Source organism: Setaria italica, chromosome VII, assembly GCF_000263155.2.
Source record: "Setaria italica strain Yugu1 chromosome VII, Setaria_italica_v2.0, whole genome shotgun sequence".
In the NCBI taxonomy this organism is placed as follows: domain Eukaryota; kingdom Viridiplantae; phylum Streptophyta; class Magnoliopsida; order Poales; family Poaceae; genus Setaria; species Setaria italica.
Genome location: NC_028456.1, coordinates 5,837,132 through 5,854,983, shown reverse-complemented (window position 1 = coordinate 5,854,983; position 17,852 = coordinate 5,837,132).

Here is a 17,852-nt window from a genome sequence, read left to right as displayed (position 1 = left end):
GACAATCAAGGAGCTGAGACGGCAATGCTTGTCACGGTATTTCTTTTTTCTGAAGGAGCTGAAAAAAATGTGTCTTTTAGATGAATTAATGATTCACTGGTCACATTATCATGAAATATGGTATGCATTTGTGATCTTATTTTAATAGGTCAGTCATCTGAATATTATCAATGTGGTTCTGTACTGTAATTTGTTGCAATTATATTCTGAAGCCCCAATCAAAAAATATTTGTACTTGCTCTTTCAATGATTGTTTAAAGTGACCTTTGTTTGCTCATTGAATTTTGCCTTTTATATAATCCAGTTCCAACTGAGTTTACAACATTGTTTGTTTTCAAAACTCGACTTGATCGCTGGGTACAAAAATAGCTGCCTGCAGCCGCTGCTGCCTAGCTCATACGCCACTGCCTAGCTGATGCGCTGCTGTAGCAGCTGCATGGCCGGCTGATCAGCTGTGCTGCTTAACAGCAACAGCCAGCTCAACCGAACGGTCCCTTATTCATGACCTTTATGATGCAATTACGGCCTACCTGGGCCACCATGGGCTAACATCTGGCTGCTTGTTTGGACGGCCCACATTTTTGAGGGAGTAAGCTTCCGGCCTTGGATAACGATATCGTGAGCTTCCCACCTATATAGTTCCATTTTAGTCCAAAAGGAGACATGAAAAATAATGCTCAAGCATGGTTTAATAAATATTACAATCGGCAAATCCTATTCAAATAATAAAGAAAAATACGTGAACACCAGAACATGACACGACCCATCTGAGCATCTATGGTACGATATTACGATGTGCTTAATTTGGGAGTTGAAATGTTACTCAAAAAAAAGATTTGCGAGTTGAAATAGGTTACGGCGAGTTGGACCAGATTAATTAAGGTAGCATTTGATTGGGTGCGTCCATGTGGGTAGCATGGACCCAATAGAGAATATGCCGTGTGTAGGTGCAGGTCGGAACTATTTCTTCAAATCAAGCTGTTGGGGTCGATCCACTTTTACCATGTAGTTGCGGATCGTTCTACGTCAACAAGTCCGCGAGCGGAAGACGGGAAGAGCCAGCAGGGAGAGAGCGTGGGTGGCTGCGGGCAGATGCGCGGGCGGCTAGGCGTGCAGCAGCACTCGGCATCTCGTGTGGCAGCGATGGGGTGAGGGTCAGGCCGGGGGAGTGGAAAGGTTGGGGTACGTGCAATGCCCAGCTTCATCAAGTCCGACGAGCTCGGGTATGCAGCAGGGCCCTTGCGAATCTAGGAATAAATACATCGGTGGAGGGATATTGGAGCAGGGCCAATGTGGCGCAGAGCTCACTAGACCACAAAAGATTTATGCTGGCGGCTAAAAGAATTCTGTGCTGGCGGGATTATTTAGTGTATTAGGATTTGTGCTTCCTTTTATTCCTTTAGGTCGATTATTTTAACCAAAAATGATTTAATAACCAATAGTAGCTAAAGATATTGAGAAAATTACAGCACCTCACTTGAGCCATCGATAAGTTATTGTAAAATTTTGGAAGCCATTGGGTGACTCAAAAAGGAATTACATGCATTTCATTATTAAAGGAGCTTAAATTTTTCTACAGTGCAACAGAGGGTGAAATTTTACCAGTATGTTAAGGGTGTGTTACAGGAGCTTTGGTGAATTTTTCATGATTTTTGGAGAAGGATAGCTATTTTCCCTATTTTCCTTCTAATTAAACATGCTTAAAGAGGAAGTTGATATTCTTTCTGATTTTTATCACAACTCATATTTTTCCTGCAAACTATATAGCAAAACAAACTTAACCCAACTGGTTTCACATTTTTCTGAGCTCTGGATCAAAACTTATGCAAAAAGGAAGATTTAATCTTAGATTCCCAAAATAAAGTTAAAGCAGTGACTTTAAGTTCTAGATCAGAGCCCTAATTATTTTTCTAAGCTTCTACACATAGAAACAAGCATCACAGAGTTTGTTTTACATTTTTCTCACTTTTCTTCTATTTATTAGGATTTAAAAGGCCTAAACCATGATTAAAACCATAGGGTATTATTTACAATAGTAACTTTAGCAAACTTATTTTTCTTAGGAACTAGACAGAACAAGGATTCCAACAAAAGTGGTTTGGCATTTTTCTGATTTTTCTACGATTTACTGGGCATTTACAAAGTTTAACTCTATTTCTGCCTATTATTAAACTAAAAGCCGAGGCAAACTTGCATTTTACCCCCTGAGTCTAAGGGTTAAACACGCAAGGGTCCCTGAGTTTTTGCGCCCAGGCCCCTGAAAAGAATGGGGAAGATGCAATGTCGTCCCTGGGGTGCGCGCGGCGGCGGCGGTGAAATCCCCGGCGGTTCGCCGGCGCGGATGGGGCAACAAGTTGCCGGAGAGGCTCAGGGGCTCACCTGAGCTCGATTTGGCGGGGTTGGGGCGACGGAGATGGCCGACGGGGGTCGGAACATGGCGGCGGCGACAGAGCTTGGCGGGCGGCGGTGCAGGTGGCGTTCCGGCACACCGGCGGCGTCGGGGAGGCCACGGGCTACTCGGAGACGTGCGCGGGGTAGCGAAGCGGGCGGAGAAATTGTCAGAGTGCGGGGCGGTGCGGAGGTGTGAGCTCCACGAGAGCCTAGCGGCGACGTAGAGGAAAAGCAGAGGCGCGGGTGCGGGTGGTGGCAAAGGGTGGCGCTAACGGCGAGCTTGACCCTTTTATAGGGCAGCGGTGGAGCGGAGGGTCGAGGCGGGGCTCCGGTGGCGGGAGGATAAAGCCGGGGAGTGGCGGGTGTGCGGGCGAGGCGGCCATTGGCCAGCGGCGCCATTGGGCTGGGGAGGCAGAGCTCCAGGCGCTCTCCTGCCGTGATTGGCCTCGGGCGGAGCGTGTCGTGTGCCTCCGGTCTGTCGGGCGGGTGAAGCGGAGGGCCACGGCCTAGGTTGGGCGAGTGGGCGGAGGCGCAGGACGTCGACGGCGTAGCGGCTTCTCCGGTGAGTGGGCGACGCACTGTTTGGGCAGAGCAGATGCGCGGCAGGGGAACGGATGCATGCGGCTAGCGGTTGGCCGGCCCGGCGCTCGCCCGGTGCTGTCGCAGGTGCGGGTTGGACGCCGTGGCTCTCACCCTGTCGCTGTCTCGCCGCAGATAGGGTGCCGGCAAGCTGCCGGTGGCCGGCGGCCACGCGGCGCGCGGGCGTCGAGGCCACTTCGGGCAGCAAGCCTAACCGGCTTTGGGAGCTCCCCTCTCCAGATTTTTCAACTAAACTTTCAAAACTCCTTTAAGCAAACTTGTTCAACTCTGGATGTAGTTCAAACTTGGTTTAAGGTGTTTGTTCAGATTTTGAAAGGATTTGGAGATACGTCGAGCCAAAGTTTGCAAAAAATCTGCAAATTTAGACTTACGCAATTTAGCTGGAGAGGTGGAAATTCAGGAGTTTAGCTATCTTTGACTCGATTTTAGGGAAGCTTCTGAGTTGAATTAGGCCGAAGTGTTATTAAAGGAGTTGCTCTCCAAACTGAAGACTTCAACTTCTATTTAGGGTTTTTCTTGACCAAGATTTTGAACAGGATCGGATTCGATTTGAACCTGGGTCAGTGTAACAAAGTTAGAACACACTCAAGGGACTACAACTTTTATTAAGGGCCTGACTTGAGTTTAGATATGAATTCGTGAGATAACAGGTTGCAAAGTTGGAGGAAAACTGGAATTCCAGGACTTAGGTGGTTTATAGGGTTCTTTAATACTCCGGTTTTGATTCCTGTTTTTGACCTCCTCCCACTCCGAATTAGTCAAAGTGTCTTTAACAAAAGTTGTTTGAAATTAAAAGTTTTACAACTCTTATTTGGGAAAAAATTTAGGTTTGCATATAAAATCTCAAGTTTTATTTTAACCTCCAAAAAGAGCTTCTTAGGGCTAAAATGGACATTTCACCTCTTTGCTTAGTGACTAACCACTTGTTTAGATTTAAAAGCACTTAATTTAGGTAGAGTTGTTACAGTAACCTTGCCCTCAGGTGTGAATACAGAATTCGAGCTAGCACCTAATTCCTGTTGTGCTCATCCAAGCCTTCAAACAAATCCGGTAAACCAGCTATCCTCCGTTCTTCTTCCTCTCTCCTCCATTTAGCGATCTTGGTCATGCACCCTCCCACACCCAAGTGATGGGGGTTCTCGGTGGCTTTCATAGCCATCCTGGTATTTTCTTCGCCTAAGGCTTTTGCTTCTGACATGTTCTTCTGTTGTACGAACTCCTCGCACATTTGTGGAGGAATCCTACTGAAGTCGTTCCTAGCATTCTTTCCCTTCTTTACATATTCTGTATTAAGAATTTACCTTCAATTCTTGAAACATCTTCCAAGGAGGCCCTTAGCAAATTTTCTTACGGAATCCTCTTGACCTTTACGAAAACTAAACTTTTCTTTCAATGTGGCCCACAAAACATCCTTCATAGTGGTAGGCACATTTTTCAAGTTACTGGTCGTGATCCAGGTCTACAATTTGTCCCTGACAATAGCTCCACAACTAATTCAAGGTTCCAGGTCTTCTTGGAGTCTAGGGTATAGCCCTTGTAGCTTACATTTCTAGGTTGAATTTATTCTATTCAAAGTATTCATCTTTCTTATATAGTGTTGTGTTTGGTTCTTCTATGCCTGAGTTAATCATATACCCTTGCTATGTTGATGTGCTAGGCTTATATGCTTGTATGCTAGCCGTATACCCTTGATACCATAGTAGAGGCTTATATACTCTCATGTATGCCATGAGACCATGCTTCAGTACATACTCTATGTGCATATATACCTTGTATAGCTTAGATAATCTATGCTACGGCATCAGTTCAATGGCCATATTTATGGTGGCTTCAGCCCTGGTCACAATAGCTCAGGACAGCTGGAGTGTTGTTAACAATGCAAGCATGGTGCTTGGATTGCTTAGCTTCATTGGATATGAGTTTACCCTATGGGTTGCTAGGGGTAGGCGGCAGGTGGTGATAGCCCTATCCATCCTTCATAATCCCCCACGTTCGGGTACACGTTAGGAGTTAGTAAATTAGCAGTAACTTTGCTGGGCAGCACCGATACGGGTACTATCTCTCCGTGTGTGCCTCATGGCATTAGCCTGAGTCCTATACAATGTGTATGTATGTTATGCTTGTATGATCTGTGCAGTATATAGGAAGTACATATGAACCTAGAGCTAACTCATAGTCCTTCTCCCTAGCTTAGTTACCTTGAGATGATTCTTGTGTGTGTCACACTACCCTTCTTATCATTATCTTACTCCTACCTTTAGTATTGCCTCTATCCATCTTATGATATACTCATATGCATAGTAAACTCTTTTGACCTACTTGCATTCCTTTTGGAAATACGATACCCTTGGGAATACTCTTGGGTGAAATGCTACAACGATATATTCGTGCACTTGTGAATTTATTTGTGATCGTTAAATATACCAACCAATATGAACAATTTGAAGCCAACCAAGGTCTTGAACAAAATTATTGCTCATGAGCTATCTATGAAGATTACCAAAAACCCTTCTCTCTCAAGTCAAGATGTTGGTACATCAAGCAAAGAAGAGAAGGATAAGGAGAAGGAAGAGAAAAGTGAAAATAAGCAAGAATCTTCCACTTCAAGCAAGAAAGCTCAAGAGCAAGCATCAAGTTCAAGCTCACGCTCAATTGAAGCTTCAAGTTTAAGTCATAATGAAGAAGAAATTAAAGTGATGATGAGGTAGAAGATGAAGAGGATGATCAAGCAAGTAGTAGCAACTACTCCGATGTTGAAAAAATTAAGCAACTTGTGAAAGGAGTGAACAAGCTACTCAAGAAATTGAACTCCAAGGGTGTCCCTATGGAACCATTGGTTCACCACAACCTAAGGAAAAAGAAGAAGAAATATCTTGGTTGTGGTGAGTAGGGATACTACATTGAGTATTGCTCGTTGATAGAGAAGAGACACAAGCAAAGAAAAGAAAACAAAGGAGGAAGGAGAAGAAGGTGATCAAGAAGGCCTTCACAAGCATTGCTACGGGTGGGTTTGATATGACAAGATCAAGTGATGAAGAAACCCACTGCAAGCCACTCGCCTTCTTATCATCATCAAGGTCATCACATATTTGCCTAACAAAACTTCTTACTAAAAATAAGGAACTCAAAATAAAATTTGGCTTGCTCATCAACCAATTATAAAGAATTGGCCGAATGGTTTGATGATGTCATTGACCAAAATGATGAGATAACTAAGAAAATTGATATTCTTGAACAAGCTAAAACTACCTCTAACAAGGCATCCACATCTTTTCAAAATAAATCTAAAAATTATGCCTCTACTTCTTGTATTGATTTAATTGATAAATCTTGCTCACCATCTTGCAATGAGACTTGTGCCAAGAATGTTGTTGTAGAAACATGTGATGATCTCATTGATCAAGAAAATGATAAGCTCAAGCAAGAAGTGGAAAGACTCATGAGGGACTTGATAAGTCTCAAGGGTAAGTGTAGGATTGAGGAAGCTGACTAGAGGGGGGGTGAATAGTCAGTTCTAAAAAATATAGCACGACTGAATCGATACAGAATTAAAATGATCAACTAAAACATGACTACACCTCCAAAATTCAATGTCTCAACTATGTGCAACAACACCCTACATCTAGATCAAGTTTTGCAATCCTAGGGTGACAAGCAAGCAATTCAAGTTCATCTGTTAAGGTTAATTGCTTGAAAATAATTGCATAAAGTAAATAAGCTCAAGTAGACAAACCACAATGGAGACACTGAATTTTTTCCTGTGGTCTTGGCAACTTGCAAGTCACCCCTAATCCACGTTGAGGTGGATTCAATATTCCAACCGCTCCTCTATTAAGGCTTCGCTTGATGTTGAGCTAGCCGGCTTGGATCAAAGAACCGCTCCACATCTTAATTTCACTAGAGTTGCTCTTCACCACTCCAGTGAGGTGAGCACAATGCCTCTCACAAGCACACTGGGACTTCTCACAAGGTTCACTTGAGAAGATCACTGGATCACAGCACCACCAAACCGTCTAGGTGTTGGCAAACACGAAGAGTAGTAAGTTAAGACACCCTTGACCCTCCACCAAGTGCCTAAAGCTCAATCTCTTATGCAAATGCACTTGAATCTTGCCTCCCACCCTCTTTTATGTGCAACAAATGCACAAACTCATGGGGAAGACTTGCACAAGCTCAAGAATGCTCAAATAGATGCCTAGAACTCGCCAAACACGCAGGAAACTGGGTATACAAAGCCAACCCTCCAAAACTAGCAGTTACATTCAAACAGCCCAAAACACTCTGTTTCCATGGACAGCCTGCCCTTACAGGATCGGATAGTCCACCATTCAGACCCAACAGCTAAATTCTCAATAAATGCATCTTGGAGTCAACTGTTGCAGAGTGGGCGGACCATCCGCCCTTACAGGGGCAAACCGTCTGCCATTCCTCGTGCCAATACACATAGACGTGCCATGGACATGTCTAGGCTCTCAACCTCAAAATCTATGCCCATGGACCGTCCACTCTAAAAAGTTCAGACTGTCCGCAGTTCATTTCTATCATGAACATAGAATCAACATGTTTGTGTCTGGCCTTAAAATCGATATCGATGGCGGATCATCCGCGGGTCCATTTTCAGCACAACCGAGGCTCGATAAAACGGCTATAACTTTTAGCTCTGATGTCCAAATTAGGTGATCTTGGACTTTATGGAAAGCTCATTAAGAGTACTACACATCCCAATGGAATGCTTGACCCAAAACACATTGGATAAAAGCATAATGTTAATGCAAGATGCACCACAAACCATTACCATCAACCATTTGCTAAGCAAGTTTTGCAAACTACCAGTTCCATGCCAAGGCTAGTATGCATATGCAAGATTGAGCTTTTAAACACCTAGTAAAGACTCAAGCATAATCAAGACCCTTCTTAATAGTACAATATTCTATCTTATCAATCCAGTCTTTTCTCCACTAAACACCGAGACTGACAAAATGAAATGCACTACATATCATACCTTTGCCTTGCGCAATTCGACTTGGATCTAGCTTGATGCTCATATGCATATTATGTCCATCATTATCATTTCTTCATGGCACTTGATGTTCATCAACATATAGACTCCACCCATTTCATCCCATCAATACACTTGATGTCGTTCAACACATGATTTCCATTTTCTAACTCCTCACCACATCATTTGACTCTCATTGACACATGATGATCCTTCATTTTCATTTCTTCAAGGCACGTGATGTCCTTCACCATGTGAAGTATATCATTTGATTTCACTGATTATCTTCTTGCATTCTTCATATGATTGATATGGATCACTCATAGCTTCATATGGCCTCTGATGGTCCATCAGCCCCACGCCTTTACTTGCCCTTCACCATTGCCTTGGTCCTTCGACGCCAAGCTCCTTGCTTGCCCTTCACCCTTGCATGGTCCATCGCAGCTGAGTATTGCTTGCCCTTCACCATCTGGCCACATGAAATCACTTTGTATCCCACATGTTTAGTGTATTCACTTTCTCATTCACTTCATTCAACACCATATACTTGTTGATCACAAAATCATCATGCCCATGCTTTTGATCTCCATCAACTCATGATGTTCATATTTGTTCACACCTTCTCAACAAGTATCCATCGACACATAATGTCTTGTTGTCATCAATCACAACCTCAACTTGTTGCTTCTCAACCAATGCACTATCAACCCTTATCTTGATGCCGGAACTCAACCTAACATATCAACTCATGGAAATAGTTAGTCCTGCACATCCAGTTATCATTAATCACCAAAACTTATCATAGCACAATGCTTTGGGGCCTAGATCCTTCAGTAAGGAGAAGGCAAATGAGAGCAAGAAATAACCTCCTCAAGATAACCAACTCAAGATGGTGAAGAAGCTTGAGAAGGGTGCAACTGTGACTTGCTACTCATGCCATCAAGAAGGCCACAAGTCCTATGAGTGCAAGAACAAGAATAAGGGGGAAGAAAAGGAAAATATCAAAGTCAACTCCAACACTAAGCCTTACTTGAAGGTTGATAAGAAGAAGAGCACACCCTACCTCCTAAAGAAGAAAGATAACAAGGTGGTGGCTCACTTGATCAACAAGCAAGGCAAGGGGTGGAACCAACCTATTTGGGTGTCCAAGGAAATCATCACTACCATGAAGGGCTCCAAAATGGTTTGGGTTCCAAAGGCGACTTGGAGTCTGCGGGACTCGGGAGGATTTTGGAGACTTTGCCATAAGAGAAGAGCATTTCATGCAAGTGCCAAGTTAATCAAGATTTGAAGCAAGTTGCAAATCATTGATGAATCCTATTCCCAAATCCTCCAAAGGTAACTAGGTAACTAGATGTAATTTCATGCATTTTCAAATAGCATCTAATTCCTATATTTATCTAGGATTGCATAAGCATATTTAAATTCCTTTGCATTTCCTAGTGTGCAATTTCATATGGTAGGTTTCTTGTGCTTCTCTCTAGCCAATGAGCAACCTACATGGTTTATTAGTTGTAGGAAAATGTCACTAGTACTTATTTCATATCTTAAGGGCCAAGTCCAAGACATAGGGTAACTTTCCAATGTCGTTATTGACTAGTGCATGTCTCTCACAAGTAATTCAAGCACTTGTATGCACATATTTCGGGGGAGCTATCTTATGGTTTGTGATTTTGAGACTAATATTGTTTATAAGCTTATCATGTGTGTAGTCTCATATTGAAAGAAATCAATCCCGGAGATATGCAAGCATCATCCTTCAAATGGAGCTTAAATATCACTTGGTGTCTTTGTTTACATCAATATCATGCATTTCATTTCATTTATAGCTATCTCCATGCATAATATAGATTAAAATCCTCATCTTATCTTTATTGACTAGTTGTGCATATGCTTTGACATCCATTGTATGTATGCACACACTTAGGGGGAGCTTAGTCTATGTTATGTGAGTTTCATGTCCATGATCTTTCTTGCCTTCCACATCCAGAAGATCATGATCTATGAAACTCTCCCTTGTGCTTTTAATGTCTTCCTTTTTCGGTGTTTGATTCCAAAGAGGGAGAATTTTAGCAACCAAAGCAAGTAGTACTTGAAGGGGGAGCCGCTCTTAAGGGGGGGGGGGTCATGCAAGAAAGCAAGAACCTCAAGTGTAGGGGAGATTCTACATTTCAAGCTTGGGGGAGATTGCAAGAATTTGGTCCAAGAAAGGGAGAAAAGTGGCATTGGAATTAATTGCATATAGTTTACTTCAATTTGATGTTAATTGCATATTTCAATTAGTACATGATTCTTGCTCTTGCATAACATCCAAGTAAGAAGCTGTGCTTAATTTCTATATTATCTCTTGCTTTGATTATGTTGTCATCAATCACTAAAAAGGGGGAGATGTAAGGGAAATGGCCCTAGGCCATAATCATTTTGGTGAACAATGACAACATGCTCATTAGGACTAATGTGTTTGTGAGATGTATCTTTATAGGTGTTTTATTGGTCCCAAAGATGAATTACAAAATCATCAAAATGAGAAGAAAAAGAAAGACTTAGAAGAATTCTGTGGTATCCAAATGATAGCAAAAAATCCAGATATATTGAAGCGAATCTTGCTAAAAATATGCCGGGATAAAGACACAAAAAGACTTGAAGCGAATCCTGCTAGAAATATGCACCAACACATTGCACCGATTCATACGGTCGAAACAGTAACCATCACCGATTCAGTCGGTGATCACAGGCTAAGCCAAGATCGGTGTGAGCACTGTTACCACCGACTCATTTAGTGGGAATAGTGACCATCACCGATTCAATCGGTGACCACATGACAGTGGCATGGTAAAGGTAGGCGTGTGCAGTGTTACCACCAACTCATTTGGTGGGAACAGTGACCATCACCGAATAAGTCGATGATCGACGGCTTGGCTCAGCATCGGCTCAAAATCGGCTCTCGAAGGTTTGGAGTATAATTTGGGCCTCACCGATTCATATGGTGGGTACAAAGACTAGGGCAGTGGATGAGTTAGTGATACGCAGAAAGTTACAACGGCTATGCAACGGCTAATTCTGGGAGTTGGGGCTATATATACCCTATTGCCTGGCCATTTGAGGGGTGTTAGAGGTTTGAGAAGCTATAGGCTTGATTCTCACATACACACAAGTGCTTTGGCCACCAAAGTGCTAAAGAGAAGATTAAGGCAATTAGCATAAGGTTTAGGTCTTGATTAGTGCTTGTTTTGGCCTATTAGCGCATTACTTTAGGGATTAGACTAGAGTTAGGCGAGATTTGCACACCTACTTTGTATCGGTGATTGCGTGCACAAAGAGATGTAAATTCAGAGTTTGTAAGTCTTGCGAGACCCTCCAACTGCTCTTGTGGAGTGGACGCTAGTGCTTGTGATAGGGAGGAGAGGCCCTAGGCATTTTTGCCAAAGCTCTACTAAGTGAAGAGCGGCAAGGAGCATCCAGGAGAGGCTAGGTGGAGACCCACTTGCCCGCGGGAAAACCCGTCGGCTATCTTACAGAGTTATTTGATTGGGAAGTTTATGCCATTGCGCGGGCATTCCCTGTGAGAGGGGCTCCAACAATAAGGACTAGTCGAAAATGTTGCTTTCCGATACCTCGGTAAAAATCGTCGTGTCGCCATGTTGGGAGTTTGCCTTCTTTATCTCATTTACCTTCCATAATTTTTTATTGCATTTACATTTCCGCATTTACCTTTTCTAGAATCGCCATGTGGAGTTTATAGGATTGGAACCTAGGATGCAAAAATCTTTTGCGGTAGAGATAGTAACACATAGAAAAACCTAGTGCACATCTAGATAGAAATTCAAATAGATTTTTATTTGTGGTTTGGAGTCTTAAATTTTAGAACAGCCAATTCATCCCCTCTTAGGGTGTCATGGTCCTTCACTTGTTATCTTCTAGCAAGGGCTATATGCATGTTTTATTTTCATTGCCGTATTCGGCGCGAAAAAAAGAAGCATTAGCAGTGTCCTCGTCCTCTAGCATGATGCAGGCTGGCAGGGCAATGGAGTGACAACACCAACCGTCTCTCGTTAGGGACCCATCTGTATTTGCACGTTTGAATAGATTTTCTACTTTTAACTTTTCACATGATTCCTTCTCGTAAGAGATTTTTGCCATGCATAATACTACGCCAAGTATACGAAGCTGATCTAGGATATAGCTCGCATGCCAAAAGTTAAAGAAAGGAAAACAGCGACATTTGAGGACTCTAGCACAAAGAATCTGGTTCCACTAGAAGGCACCACCCCTATCTTCCTAACATGGTTTGGTTGAAAAGTTGAAGATATCTAAATCCCAAACAGCCGAGGAATTTCTGCAAAGAAAGCCAATCTCAAGAACGCCAATGCATCTTTTTTCTTTCCTCCCCCAACACACACATTCCCCAAGGTAAGGATCAGCAATGGACTTCCTCATCTTTTCACAAGTTGTACCCGGAATTTGGAAGCAGGTCATCACATAAAGGTCGGAATCCATCGAACCATAGCCTTAAGAAGAATCTCCTTTCCTACCTCTAGATAATAATTCATTAATCCAGCTGTTGATCCGTTTCTGCACTCTCTCCCCTAGGAATTTAAAAGTCTTAGTGGGAGTATAACCCACGTACATCTATTGGAATTTCAAGGTAGGTGTACTTAGGAGCATCATTCTGAATTTTTAGGCAATGAGCTAGGGCCAGAGAAAATTGGAGGCTTTGAGAAGCTCACTTTCTGTCTTGAGCAATCGCAATATAATTATTGCTGAGTTGATTTTAACTTTTTAAGGCGTCTGCACTTTGAGATATCTTTCTGGCAGAAAAAAAAAGCTCTCATCAGCAAAAACAAGTATGATCACTTCTGTGGTCCCTTTTGTACGATGTGTCTATGCTAGTGGACACAAAACAAGTATTATATGAAACAACTCCATTTGCAGCTATTATATGGTTTCAAATAGCTGGATTTGGTATCTAAACAATATCTCCACTGTACTACGTCTTTGCCCTCATTAATTATTGTGTCAAGGCAGCAAAAAATCCTACACGGCACATAATTAATGTGAATGATACTACCCACTGGGTTTATGAAGTTTCAATGTTGCAATATGGTATTCTCCTATGATTTAAATGTAAGGCTGGGTGATTACTGACATAGAGGAGACATTATCTTTAATAACATGAGTATTGCTCTTTTGTTTTCAAATTTTAACACTGTTTTCAAATTTGCCCATGTTCGTTCATAAGCCACTATATAGTAAGCAAGTGATACTATATATATGTATGATACAATTATTGCAGATATGCAATTGCACAATAAGATACATCCTGAGATTTCGGGTAAGACCAGCGTTGTGCCTAAATGGAAGAAAAAGAAAATAAAGTCAGGGTTGTCATCACTACCACATCTTTGCAGAAATGGTATATCATTTCCTTGCATCTTGTATAAAGTTTGTGCATGTTTGTGGAGCCCATTAATAGCAGATTTTCTCTCCGAGACTCTTGCACTGCGAGGACTGACCATCTGTGAGGGCAGGGTCCGTAGTCATCCAGAGGATGGCGATCCGTGGTCCTGCCCACGACACCGACGGCCAGGGCCACCATTGACACGGTTTAGTTACCATGGCATGCACGTGCGAGTTCTCGTGGCCCCAGTCAGCGGTTACTTTGCAATAATGGTCGATTTTACCTCGGCCCGTCCAGTGGACGGCGGCGGGGCGCTCGTCACGTCGCCGGGGACAGGATCGGCCGGCCGGCCCCCACCACTGCCCGCGCAGGGCCCTGTAGCACCACGCACGCGGTCGCCGTCGCGGGGGCGCCGTCGCCTGCGCGTGCACGCGCGTGGCGGGGGGCGCCTCCCGTGGCCCCTCCGCGGGGCCCTTCACGTGCGGCCGGCCGCCGCGCGGGTGGGTGGGCGTGCGCACGGGACGGCCGGAAAAGTTGATTTCCATTCTAGGCATCGATTGGCCGGGCGGGGGCACGTCGAGTCCGACGGCGACGCGAGTGCGCGGCGACGGCGACGACGGGATCGCCCGCGCGTGCGGAGGAGGACGTCCAAGTGCCGCTCTGCTGCCAGCTGGCGGCTCCAATCCCCTCGTCGTCTCCGTCGTCGTCCGCGTTCGGCCGCAGCCACTAGCTGGGAAAGGTTTACGCTGGACGGTAACGGTTTTATTCGTTTCTCTGGTTTGTCAGCAAGGCAGAAAAACCCACCAGTAGGCTGATAGAGGTATCTCTCTCTATTATTCTCATCAAATTAAGTAATCACACAACTTTTGGAGGTTGGATCCAATCTAGAATTATATTTATATACGCTGTATGTATTTGTCGGCATCTACTGCAGCAGCTTCTGTTTGCAGGTAAGTGCTAGAATAGTTCTGCTGTTTAACACTTAACAATTTCGCTATTCGTCTCCAAAAGGCTATGAAGAACATGTTAAAGCTGGCAATCTAGTAAGCAACAGGGGTGCCACTTGGACACAACCTTGTAAGCAAACCGACCAACAAAAGCGATATGAATATCGTGACAACTAAAAAGTGATAGGTCTATATGGCATATATTCGAGGTAGCGCCACTAGTAAGCAATATAACAGTTGATATGAAAGGGAGTGGAGAACATGATTGAAACAAATACAAATGAAGTTTCATAAGTTACATCGGCGTAGGTATAGTCGTATAGATGGGTTGACCTGAATAAAAGTGAGGTATAATATTCTAATCTCATTTAATTTGGATCTGCTTTGAATTGATTAGCTTATTTATTGACTGGTCAAGAAGATCTATTCACACCCATGCAAAGCATGTAGTTGGCCCAACTGGGATTTTGGGGCGGGGGCGGGGTGGGGGGGAATACCATTGAAATTAAAGTCAACATAAAGAGAAGCATTTTTTACATTGAGGAACTGAGGAATCTTTTATGGTACAGTTTTTGTGGATGGTCCTATTGTAGTTGCACGTGAATAGTCGTATTATTAAGAATCAGAAAAAGAGAACTATTTTCACGTGAACAACAAAATGTGCATCGCTACATCACTATGACTATCCATCATATCAGTTCAGCATCGACCTGAACATTGGTCACTCACTATTCTTGCACTCACTATGTATTACATGAATCGTAGCATGTCTACAGTAGTAATTCCTCCATTTTGCGTGCATATATAAGAATTATTTTAAAGCTTAATTCTTAGATATTAGTCTGTATCTATGTATATATGTTCATAGTTTATTTATATATTTTATACTTCCACGCTATATTGGTATCAATCTTTAGTTCCAAATATTTCCTGACATTTTTAGTATATTTATATAACTACACACAATAACTGTGGATAATGATTTTGTTGGCCCCTTGAGAGAGAAATAATAAAAACACTAAAATTACTGGCTACTCAGAGAAAATCGTCACGAAAGAAATCATTTCTTGTAGTGATTATCTTAGTCTAGCATTGTTTACTAACATAGTAATATAATCTTTGCTATCTAACTGCAAGTTTATTTAATTCAAATCAAGAACTTAAAGTGTGTCAGATCATAACAGAATACATTTATTTTATCTAGTTTATCAGAGTAATAAATCCCAGTAGCTAATGTTTCAAGATAGGAAAATTCAGGACGAACATGTGTTCGCTGTTCCACTGGTGCTGGATTTCCTCTTATATTTCTTTTGTGTTAAGGACTATTGGTGCACTTCAATGTTTGCTAGGGTACGTTGCTGCAGGCACATCCTCTTCTTCCCGTATAGTTACAATAATCATTGTTCTGAGATGTCTTGGTTGTCATGTTATGGAGACCAACCAGCTATGTTCCTACCTCGCTATATATAGATGTTTATATATGTGCGATCATGCATGCATTCAACGGCATGGATGCAGGAGAGGAAGGTAGGTGCATGCACCATTTTGTTTGCCAATATCAAGACGAATTCCTATTGCGAATATCCGTATTTTGTTCAAGTGTCCTAGATGAAACATAATACGGCTCAGCTGCCACATGTGCCAAAATGTAGGGGTGTGCTCGACAGACTACCTAGCTAGTGGTAGTAGAAGGTCTGTTAAGAGTAGTATCACAATATGCAAGGTGCTGGGAGCCAATGAATTCCTAGAAATGTTTTTAATGATAGCCTTGTGGCTGGGAAATAAGTAAGACCATTTGGTACTATCAGGTGTGGACAATATCCTGCACTCAATCACATGGCTATATCTTGTAATATTGCAGAGCCCAAGACAGCAGGTACATGCATGAACAAGTGACACGCAACTGGTAGGAGAGGAAGAGTTCGAATTGCCATCCTCCCTCTCAGCTACGGGTACGTCGTGCATCTTAGGGACAAAGGTTGTTACAAGTTACATATGTCTGTCTTGAGCCATACTTTCCTCTAAGTGGAACAATCTTAGCGCACCTTTGGTTGGCTACCGACATTGTGGCAAAGCACCCATTTGTTTAGTAATGAGAAAAATTACAACTTCCTCTAAGATTTTTGTATTCCAAGCTATGCAAGCTTCCTATTATCCACATTGTTCAGAAACTACAAATAAAAATACTTTTTTCACAATGGTGAAAAGATATTATAGATGCTCCCTAAATTAATTTATATGCATGTTCCTGAAGCCTTACTTCAAATTGTTTCATCAATGGAAAATTATGTATGCACCACACCTACTGTAAAATTCGTACATAATCTAGACCCGGCCCTGAAAGCGCACAGCTAACTAACTTAGGCATTGTAGCCCGTTCTATTCTAAAAGTCCTTTAGTCTTTTGATTAGAGTAGAGGTTGCAAGAAAGCAGAGTGCACCCATTATATGTAGTGTAGGTAACTATATATCAAAGGGAATGGCACCAAATTCCATCACTAAGACTCTTTATCAACTTCTATCCGCACTCATGGTTTCACCAACATTTTGCACAATATGATTCCTTGGAATAAAGTTTGTTTCCTTTAATAATTAGTTAATTCTTAGGATTTTCAAGGGAATTTCTTTGTAAATATCATGTGAATGTTCGAGATCATTGGTACACCCATTTTATGCTCAAAATGTAGCAGCTTTATTTATTGCACAACATGTGTATTTGTGTATAATTTATATTCCTCAACACACATGCTCTTTTCAAAAAATATATGATTTTTTTTGGAAGCATACAGTATCATTGAATGCTATTCCTTATGTACTTCAGTTTTTACTCATTTATATTCATCGTAAATGGATCATACGCATAATCTCAATGAAGTTTATAACTGAATCTCTGAGTGAAAAACATAGATGAAATCTGATGCGGTGAGCAACACATATTGATTTACATGAATGTGTCTATCTTCCATATGTTTATGGATTTCCAACCTTGTACTAGCTGGGAGAGAAAGTACATCCAGATTAAAAATGAAAACCACGTCTGAATAGAATGATCATATTAAACCTGTTATTATTGACCCCTTTCAATTGTTATAGTTACTAGTTAAAGTTGAAACAGCAATATAATGTAACTAAGATCTGTTGGCACAGCGATGGATTATACGTTTTGTTAGTGGGAAGAAAAAGTAGTATAACAGCAAAAGAATGATATAGCAAAACAATGTACATATACATACATATATATATATATATATATATATATATATATATATATATATATGTATGTATGTATGTATGTATATATTTCTGTAACAAGCTCTACATATATGTAAACAACACTGCAAACTTAAGCAAAATTGATAGCGAGAAGCCATGAAGCCAATATAAAACTATTTTATGAATCATTGTTCTTGTTTCCTACATATTTTCTAACAATGACACCTAGCAATATATATGTTCAACTTTGACAGTTCGGTGGCTTTTTATAGCTTCTTCTTGAACATGCAAATAACCGTCATTTT